This window comes from Helobdella robusta, assembly GCF_000326865.2.
Source record: "Helobdella robusta unplaced genomic scaffold HELROscaffold_14, whole genome shotgun sequence".
NCBI lineage: Eukaryota > Metazoa > Annelida > Clitellata > Rhynchobdellida > Glossiphoniidae > Helobdella > Helobdella robusta.
In genome coordinates this window covers 2027065-2038940 of record NW_008703782.1, presented here as the reverse complement: position 1 = coordinate 2038940, position 11876 = coordinate 2027065, and positions in this window count along the sequence as shown.

Sequence of the window (11876 nt, the reverse complement as noted above, 5' to 3'; positions counted from 1 at the left end):
TTTTCTCCTCTCTCTCCTCTCTCTCTCTCTCTCTCTCTCTCTCTCTCTCTCTCTCTCTCTCTCTCTCTCTTATATGGGTTTATTTAGATTATTTTATTTCGATATTTCGAGAGCGATTTTATTTATTGGCAGTTTGAAATTTGATTTTGCATTTATGTATTTTTGTTTTTATTTTATGTCAATGTTCCTGATTTTTATTTTGTTTGTTTTTCGTTGTTGTTTTTAAATATTTCATTTGGAAAAATTAATAAAAAGGCTTTGTTGAGTTTTATATTTATTTGGAGAAATAAAATTAATTTAGTCTGAAGCTTTAAATTTATTAATGTAAATAACATAAGTTTTGAGAAAAAAAAATCAATAACGTTCCTTCCAATTCCGCTGATGAATTTAAATTCCTCAGTTGAACTAGGCCAGACCAAAATGTGAATAATAAATAGAACAATTTCAATTGTAATAAAATTCACGAATTAAATTAAGAAGAATAATAAAACCAATAATGAAAAAAGAAGAAAAATATGAATAATAATAATGAAATAACAATAATAATAATAAATTTATCCTCCGGTTATGGCCAATTCATCTTGAAATTATTTCCAGAATTGCATACATAATGCAAGTCGATTGAAAGCATGGACCTCTCTTTCTACGTACATACAAACATTCTATTGTATTTTGCATGTGTAAATATTATAATTATCTTTGTTATAATTATTATTATTATTATTAGTATTATTATTAATATTGGTGTGTGTTTGTAAACGCCCTTTAAAAAGATCTCAGAAGCGATAACGATTATTGCAGTACGTTGCGTAGCTCTTTATTAAAGGAATGCAATGAATGGAGAGAAGAAGACATTAGGACGGGTAAGCTTGGACAGAGAGATGGTGTTTCAGCCTTTTACGAAATTGAATAACAGACCACGCAGGATCACGAAGGTCCCCAGGCAAACCATTCCAGACAGCAGGACCCATTACGGTGAAATTCCTTCGACCAAGAGCCAAGTTTGTGTCAGGTACAAACAGTAAACCTAAATTGTCAGTGCGCAATATTTGATTTAGCAGTGGCGTTGTTCTAGGAAGGACTCTATCGGTTAGATATTCAGGGGCAACTCCCTTAATACATTTAAAAGCTGTTAAACATATCGTGAAATGAACTCTTTTAAGAATATTTTTGCTTAAATTTATTAAATATTTATAATTATTTTGCATAAATAAGGTGAGTAATTTTCTAAAATTGAACCAGAGTAAATCTCATGTTGCAACTTAGAAACATGTTTCTTCATGTTGCAACTTAGAAAAAGCTCTCAAAACGAAATATCGATTCATTCAAATTCAAAATGAAAATAATAAATTTCTTCTATAGCTAATAACTTTAGAAGTGTTTTTAATTTAAAATTAACAATTATTATTAAGAAAACATGTTCGCTTCAAACTTAGTGATTAAATCGAGTTAATAATGAATAGACAAATCAATGAAGCAGCATCACTTTGGTACTCGCATCACTTAATTCGCAGTTAAATTGTGGCAGCAGATTGTTTCTGGATTTACCTCACAGATTTACTGCAGTTCCGAATTTGAGCGGTTAAATTTTTTAGTGGCGGTCTAAAAATTGATGTAAAATGCTTAAATATGTATGTACACTTGAATAAATGTATTTATAAAATCTTTTGAATGAATTATTGCAAAATTCCAACAATTTTTTGTATTTTTATAATCACGTAATATCTTTTTTTTTTCAAATAGTTTTCTGAATTGCGATCATCTTCTTATTAGTCGCATGAAATGTGGCGAACGCTCCAGTAGTTTTAAAATTTTGATTAATCATCACAGCGGCCTCCTCACGCAATCGTTCAATCTCATGTGGAAGTCGAAAATTTTTCGCCACAATAACTTCCAATGCGATCGAAAAATTAAAAAAAAATTTCTGAGATATGTTACTTATTCATGTAGAAACATGCACTGAGTTTGAAAATGGGCGCGCGCACACTGACGTTACACACCTTCACACACACACACACACACACACACACACACACACACACACACACACACACACACACACACACACACACACATTCACACAAATAACACACACATTCACACAAACACTCATACACACGCACATTTACACAACTCACTCAAATGTATACTAGCTGAATACAAACAAACTACAAATTACTTGAAGAAATAACAACAACAACTTAAAGATAAATGAATAAAAAACATAAATTTTTTAAATATGTGTGCGAGTGTTTGTGTGTTTTTGTGTACACGTGTTTGTGTACAAAACAAATACATGTACTTTGAGTACAACTGTGTATACATCTTTATTGCACGCAGAACTGACCAACCATACCAAATGCACTGTACACACATACAAAGCCTAAGCATTAGGATACTGGTCATGCGGTGACCTCTTGACCTTAGCCGGGCCATAAACTACATTATTTATTTGCGTTTTATTCATTTATTTTCATATATATTGGGGTTACTATTTGATTATTTTATTTTTCTACTTAATTTATTTATTAGTTTGCCGGTCGCATTATTTCAGAAGAATTATTTTTACTGAACTTTCAGATGTAAAAGAGGCGAATGAAAAACGTTTGTAGATGGTAATAAACAAACTGTAAAAATGCGTTGTTTGAGTTATTTTATGGAGGAATAAATTAAATTTGAAAGTGCCTTCATGCAATAGTCTGTTTCTGAAAATTCTTTCATTGATTTAGATTCAAAACTAAAAAAGGTCATACTATGAAAAAATTTGCCAAAGTTAAAACTGTTAAAATGGATTGAAAGGAAATAGTCGCATTTAGGCTACCGTGCCGCAGCTAAAATGCGTTAAACAAAAGTGAAAGATTGCAAGTGGCTTTTTATGTTTCTTTCTGATTTATCCATATTCGTGTACGCTCACTTATTGAAATGTTGTCCGTTTTTTCAAATATTTAAACTTGTTTCCCAACGCATATAATGCAAGTTTCTTCTTAAAAATCAATTTTTTACCCAACAAGAATCACTCGGGAGAATGACGTCACCATGCTAAGCCATACAAATTTTTGTTTTTTCAAATTTTTATCACGAAAGTTAAATTTACAAAATGTTTTCACAAAAACATTTTTTTTTGCTGTGTTTCAATTTATGAACGGAAAAAACGGCCAACTTGATGAATGGTAAATAACATAACATAACACAGATTTTTATAGTGATGCAAGAAGACTGAGTCTGTGACGAGACCACACTGAGACCATTCTTAATATCCTACTTTTGTCAAGTTTGCTTTAAAGTTATAGTTGTTTTTGCGCATATTATTTCATCTCCCAGTTTGTTCCACTCGTTGACAACTCTGCAGCTTACAAATTTTTGCTTCATCGATCTTAAGATTTTTTTAAATATCTTATATTTATGCCCCCTTGTTTTGCTATTCAACTTAAGCCCAAAAACTTCGTCTATCATGTAAATGAACAAGCAAGTTTTGTTTGAACAGCCTACTTTACTTTCTTACAATGGTGACTAAGAGTCTTTCATTATGAAACATCAAAACCAAAAAATTGAATTCATTTGTTTAAATTAAATAAAAAACTATTATACAAACTTTTAACAAAATAAAAACAAAAAAAAGACATACATAAAAAAAATATAAACATACAAAACTATTTATACAAAGACACACAATACACGCATACAAATTCTCACAGGAACATCATACACACCAAAATTTAGCATAAAATACTTACTCGTAGCACATAATACCAGCATAAAATCAAAACAAAAATTTCAATCGAATTTTTAGTTAGCGAGGCACATTCAAATAAACTTTTCTTACTTTAGAACATTAATTCCAATTTATTGGGTCGCAAAAACATTCGAAGAAGTATTGGAAGGCAGTATCTATTGGACCGCACACACGCTATTCTCAAAGGAATAGCTTCTTCTCTTATCACTATTACTCATTATTACTTATAATAATAATAATATTATTATTATTATTACTTTCATTTCAAAGCTATTAATAATTCTTCTTACATTTTACCCCTTCTCATCATTCTTGTAAGAGCCCCTTTTCTGTGGAGACCCCAAGGCCTAATGGCCCTACCTACCCCACTTTAAATCCGGCCCTTGTTTTTATTACTACTGTTCTGCTTATTTTGAGTAATTTGCAGTTAGTGTTTGTTGTTCCATTCAGCAAAAATTATTGTGCAGATTTCACGATTTTAATTTTCTGAAATGTTTGTCGATGTTATGAGCGTAGAAGTTGACGAGGTGAGCGAATGTTAGTCGTCGGTTGATTATTTTAGTTATTATCAATTAAGTCGTTGATTAAGTTGATGTATATGTTAACTGGTGATATTACAAACATTTAAAACCGAATTCAACATGAATATTTGAAATGCTTTTTATTTTCATTGACTTCTGGATATTTTCTGAATTGTTTAGGATATTAAATTTCAGAAAGATGTCATTCGATCAGTTATTTTTATTTTCAGCTATTTGGTTTAGTTTACTTTTCTTGTCAATTGATGATATTTTCTTGTGCATGTGTATTCGTGTGTGTGGCAGGCATTTCAAATTTGGTGATAATATTAATCAGAAGAATTAATTTACCATCACCAAATTAAAATATTAATTTGATAATAGAAACGTTGAACCTAGTAAAAACTTCTACCCAAATAGAGTTTCTCTCAAATGCAAGAATATTTTTTCTACAATTATTTCCACAAGGAAAAAATAATTCATGCCGACTGAATACATCTGATTGATGGACGTGACTGAATAAGACTTTGTCTCATTAGCATGTTCTCGAACATCTATGTGTTTGTGTGTGTGTGTGTGTGTTGTATCTGTGTGTGTATATGTTTGTGTGCGTGTATGTGTGTGTGAGAGTGTGTGTGTCTGTGTTTGTGTGTATATGTATTGGTGAGTGGTATTGAAGTGGCCTTCCAATTGAAAATATTAATTCAACGTCAGTCTTATACCTAATTGGAGGAAAATTATTATTGTGCTGGGTAAAGAAGTTTCTGCTAAAAGTAATAGAGGAATTAATGAAGAGCTAATTTTCTGTTCACTTCATGAAGAAACGAACGAAAGTGGAACAACTTTCATGTAATGCACCACACATTTTAACCATTATACTATCTCGCCATAATAGATATATATTTACTTTTGTTTACTTTCCTTTGTAAATATTTCATATATATATATATATATATATATATGTGTGTGTGTGTGTGTGTGTGTGTGTTTGTGTGTGTGTGTGTGTTTAGTGTGTGTGAAATAAATTTGAAAATTTGAAGATGAAATTTTGATGATGGATGATAATTGACTTGAGGGTACCACACTGACACGCTGGCTGCGTAGGGGTTGTCTCAAATAAGTCAATGTCTTCAATCGAAGCTGTGCTTGACGATTGTGTGGTGGGATTGCATGATTATGCAAGCAAATGGGTGGCAAGATAGTCTGAAGGTTAAGACGGCTGCTCATACTGCTGCAGTGACCGGGTTTGAATGCAAGGAAATCTCGCTTAATCCATGCCATATGTGACATATTTGTATGTGTGTGATGCTTTGATTCAAAACAAAACAAATTCGCGCGTATTCACATTAAGGAATGAGTGAGTGAGTGTGTGTGTGTGTGTGTGTGTGTGTGTGTGTGGGTGTGTGTGTGTAGGTGTTTCTGAATCAAATCAGAAAAAAAAATATTTTTTTCTTCATTTGTGTTGAGTACATAATATAATTCGTTGATTTTTTAATATAATACAAATATAATATAATATTATATAATATATAATAATATAATATTATATAATACAAACTTTAATCATTTGAAACTAATTTTTACAAAGATATAGATAAACAAAAAATTATAATTACCTATTTACTTAATCTATTAAACATTTTGACTGAAACATCTTTACAAACAACTTGTCAGTAAAGATTAACATATTGTATACAAACAAAAAAAATATACCTTCAGAGTTCTTGGATTAGCGTTTAACATTAATTCAATTTCTGCTTGCCTCGTAAGATTTCATTGGGATAACAATTTTATTTTTTTGGAATGTGCCTCCAGGTAATGATAATATTGACTGTTTTAATCCTATTGAAATTCTGAGAATTTAAAAAATTCTTTTGGTTTTTGAAGAAATTAAATTAATTCAATTAAATTTTTCGTTAACTCTTCGATGTTAAATAGACATTAGTTAATTAAAAAATGTTAAATAGACATTAGTTAATTAGAAAATGTTAAATAGACAGATGATTAATAGTAAGAAATTTTTTTGTTTTTTAAAAAATTAAATTAATTCAATTAAATTTTTCGTTAACTCTTCGATGTTAACGACATTAGTTAATTAAAAAATGTTAAATAGACATTAGTTAATTAGAAAATGTTAAATAGACATTAATTAACTGAAATAATTATTTTTGGATAAATTGATTGTTTAGACAAGTGCACGTGTAGATCGTATTTGTCAGCAGGTATGCATTTGTGTTACACATAATAAGATCATTATATTTCAATAGGTGAAAATTGGACTGATACAGTTATAATTGTATTTCTAGCTTTAATAAAACGTTTGAATTCTTTTAACTATTGAATTGCAATGAATCACGAGTTGAGTTATTTTCCATTGTGCTGTTTAATATTTCACTTACTAGCGATGGGGTTGATACCTTTTTAACTTTTTTGATTTACTTTTATCGTTGTAAAAAAAATTTGTAGGGGCGTGTCGTTCAAAAAAATTTTTTCGCTAACGTGCGTCAAACATTTTAAAAAATCGACGAAATATTTTTACAAATCAGATCTCATTAACATTTTTTTAATAATTTTTTCGCTAATTTTTTAAAACAATTATTTAAATGTTTAAAAAAAATATACAAGGACAGTTAAAAAACTCTGTCAGACATACTTCAGATGTTAAAAGTTTGCAAATAAAACCAAACGAAACACTAATGTATAAATAGACTAGACCAGAAACACACACACACACATATACACAATTTTTCTCACACACAACACAACACACACTAACGACCCTCTCTAACACATACACTCAAATACAACACACACACACGCGAAAAATACAGATTGATACAATTACATACGATGTTTATAAGATAATTTTCTTCCATTGAAGTTGGATGCCAAATATGAATGTAGAGATGACAGTGATGGGTGGCACTGTGTGTGTGTGAAGATACGCGCGTACATACATAGCCGCATGAATCTGCATAATGATGTTAATGTCCCCACTGATCGAATGACAATCCTTTCGTTGTCAGCACACAAGATGACGATGACAATGAAGATGACGACGACGATGATGATGACGTCGATAATGACGATAATGGAATTTTTCTCTTTGCCGTTCCATAATCATTACAATCATGATCATCATAATCGTCGTCACCATCATCATTATCACTTCCTTTACCACCATCATCATAACCACCACAATCATCATCATCATCTTCGAGACAATCATTATCATCATAGTTATACTCATCGTCATCTTCTTCATCATCCTCACTATTTAACGACTTTTACCTACTTTTACGATGATGACGCTGACTCGACATCAGAGGTTTGCCCACTTAATGACATCTCGTGTAAACGATGTTTCACAAAATGGGTCAACCAAACTTTGTTAATATTACGCAGATTATGATTATTTTCATTTTATTTCGTGTGTTTATTTTAGTTTATTAAATAATTTATTTTATTTCCTTTAAATAGAAAGGTTGTTATTGGCAGTGATTTGAGGTTATATTTCAGAATTTTTTTTTTCAAAATCACTATAACAAACAAAGTTTTTTCGGTTGCTTCTGTGCTATAATAATGCACACCGACCCCTAAGTGAATGATGCATTATTTGAAAATAAAAAATTAAAAAAAAAAATGAAAATAAGGAGACCTAACTAGAAACACGCCATGCATATTACTCATCTCAATGTTTTCCACTTTAAAAACCTCTCCTTGTGATTGATGGCTGCCTGGAGGAATAACATATTGAGTTCCATTTTTACAATTTAACTACCTTTTATTTTATTTTTTGTGTTTTTCTATTGATTTGTTTTATTTTTTTGGCTTACTGTATTATTTATGCTTGCCATACAATTCAAAATTTTTGCCATGTCCTATTTTTGGTTAAATGTTTGTGAACTTTTTTCGGAGTTGAAATTTCTAAAGAGTGAATTTGTTGTTAAACTATTTTTTTGTCTATCGCTGTAATGATTTATGAGGCAGGGAAGAAAGTATTTTGTTGTTCAATTTTTAAAAAAATTATTTTTTTTGTTTTAATTTTTAAATTCAAGAAAATTTTTTTGTTAAAATCTGTGTTGGAGATGTTATATTTTGGTCAATTTTCATTTTTTCTCTTATAAAGAACCTAAAGAGGCGCTAGCTTCGCTGTGGATTGTTGAACAAATGATGTTTCAAAAGTTTCTTGTGACATTGAAATTTTTAGTTCCACGGGCAGAGCATTTCAAAATTGAGTTGATGATATAAAAAAAACCAACAAAACGCGAAGAATCACATTGTTAGAGGATCTCCATCAACTTCGGTCCGCAAGTTCGGAACCGGTTGCAGTTGTTCACACTGTGACTTTCGGACAGGGAGAGCTAATTTGAATTTCGTTCTTTTTGGCGTACGAACGAAGCCATTGCAGCTCATTTCAAGATAATTTTGTTTTCGCATTTAACTTTCGCTAATGAAACTCTGTCGTAAGGAGGATTTTTAATATATGAAGGATAGATTCCTCTTCAATGACATTATTTATTCCACAAAATTCTCCAATTATATTTGAACGAAATCTTAAATCAAAATATGGAGAAAAAACTAAACTAAAAACACTTGAAAACGTGCCTGCCATAACATTATTTCTTCATTCACTTGAAATAACGATGTTGGAGTTTTTTGCAAATGTTCAAACAGACCGAAGAATATAAGTTTGCTACGTTGAATTTAATAATGAAAGATATTTTCCAAGTTTTTAAGAGATGTTTTTTTTTACTTTTATGTCTTTCCATAAGCAAATTACTTCAAAGTTTTGTCACGTACTTACAAAAAATAAATAAATCTAACCGAGCTGGAACTCTGTTTTTCTTTTGTTTTATAATTCAAATAAAAATTTCTTTTTCAATTATTCATTTCTACGAAGAAAAGTGTTTTTACAACTATTTTAAAAATTCAAATTGAAAATATGTGTAGTCCCATATTTTTGGCTCCATCGTCTTTTCATCACTTTAATCATCATCAGGTCATCATCGTCGTCGTCGTCCTCATTATCTTCATCATCATCATCGTCGTCATCATAATCAGTGCATCATCATCAGCAGCAGTACCATTATCATCATTATCGTCGTCGTCGTCATCATCAAATTTCATCCTTATTTTTATATCCATCATTACTGAGGTGATAATTTTGCACCAGCAATCACACTCGTCACATTAATTTTTTATATGACAACCATCATCTAGGTTATTATTCATCATCACTTAGATGTTTCTCGTTATTAGTTTACTCATCACTATAATTTACTATCGTTTTATCACTATTTTCATAGTTTATTATCATTTCATCATCAAAATTGGTAGGCGTCTTTGTCGTCTTCCTTGGAGTCCCTTTGGCATCCTCACGATCGAACTTATTTCATAGCCATTGCTTTTTCATCGTATTCTAACTTGATTCATCATCAATGAGTTGTTTCTGTATTACAAACTTGTCATTACTTATTCATTTTATTATAAAATCATCGTCCTAATATTGGCTATCTGTGTATCATAATTTCATCAGTGTATAATGATTTTATCATTAATTCATCATTAATTCATCCTTAGTTCATCATTATTCAATCATTGTTTTGATATGTTTTTATACTGGATATCAGTCTATCCTAACTGTATCGTAACTTTATAATGATATAATTCATAATCAATTTCATAACAAATCATCATCATTTCAAAATCGCTTTAATAATTTTCTCATAATGAAACCACCAGCTTAATATGTGCTATCACTCTATTATAATCATCCAATCAGCAGACGTTAAACCTTTTGACTTTTCAATATATAAAACTTTTGATGATGACGACGACGATGACGATGATGAAAATGATTGTGTGGATAAAAATGAAAGCCTTATTAAAACTAACTCAGCTTCCACTACATTCATATATTATTTCAACAAAACCATATATTGTATATAAACATTAGTTAAAAGAAATCAAACAAAATTGTGTTTAAACTAAAATAAATTAAAAATAAAATTTTTATTCAAAACAAAAGAATAAATTAAATTTACTTTTAATAAAAGTGAGAGCAATTTATCATTTTTTATCTGAGAGGTGAGTTTTTTTCCGCAAATTTTATTAAATTTTGCAGATGTTAAAAATTCTACATTTTGCGCGTACGTGTGTGTGCATGCCTGTTTGTGTTTGTTTGTTTTGTGTTGTCTGTGTGTGTGTGTTTGTATGTGTGTGTATTTTTACATGTAAAATTTGTAAAAAGAAAATATCATTTTTGCCAGAAAACAGCTGCTTCATTAACATGGATGGTCTTGAAAAAATATATGAGCGAATGAATAAATAAATATATAGACGAATGGATAAATATATGAATAGATATATGGATATAGGGATGAATAGAAAAAAAATATATGGACTGACAGAAGGATATATGAATGAATTAAAGAATAAAGGAGCGAATGAATGAACGAACAAAAGTTGATAAAGATAGATGATGTGACATTACATTCATCATGTAACGGTCCATGTGCTATTTAATCAATTTCAAGTGATTTTGATTCGTTTGCATTGAGCGTATTCTGATTAATTGCTTTCATATACTCTTATCATTCCAGTTTGTTTTTGACTTTGGTTTTATTTTGAGAAATTATTCCACTATGATAACATTATGCTCATGATTTTGTACTAAAGTATATCTGATGAGGTAACAATGAAAGTTTAAGTCCAAAATATAGTTTACTTTTTTATGCTTTGTATATTTTTAACCACAATTTTACATAACTATTTAACGACTACAAAGATCTATCTAAATGTATAAAAGAAACATTATGGTATTTCACATACATCTAATACCTACGCGTTAATAAGCATGTTTGTTTGAGTGTATGCATACATGTATTTGTGTGTATAAGTACATGGATGTTTTTTCTTCTTCAAAATTCTCTCTTTAACAATTTTCATAGGTATGCAGTCACAAACACAGGGTATATGTGAATAAAAGTGATTCATTCAACGCATCAAAAACTTTGCATAGAATATGTTGTGTTTGTGGGTAGGTAGGAATTTCTTTGCGATCAAACCCAGTCACTTCAAAACCAACGTCAGACAACTTAACCATTACACTATCATGCCACTCAAAAAATACAAAACATATAAAGATAAAGTTGTAAAACTATGAGGAAATATGTGAAGATAGAGGTAAAAAAATGTAAAGAAAGCATTGAGCCATTAGCAGAAATAAACGTTGCAGTTGGGAGACTGACTTATGATTTGATTTACTGCCTTCCATCTTTCATGCATGCTATGAAATATGAGGAGGAAATAAGATGATCTGAATGTATAAATAGGTTGATGAATGAATGAACGAAAGAACGAACGAACGAACGACGAACGAACGAACAAATGAATGAATGAATGAAAGATTAAATGAATGAATAACTATGCAAAAGAAAGAATAATTTTGTAAAACCCACTATAAATCAATCATTCAATCAGTTTAAAAAGCGCTATTTCCCAGCGCTCTTCAATGATTTTTGCAAACAGATGGATCTTGAAATCGGCTCTGAACTTCGTAAGTAATGGAGAAGTAGTCAGAGAAGAAGGTAGAAAGTTCCAGAGAAAAAAACCAAAAAAAA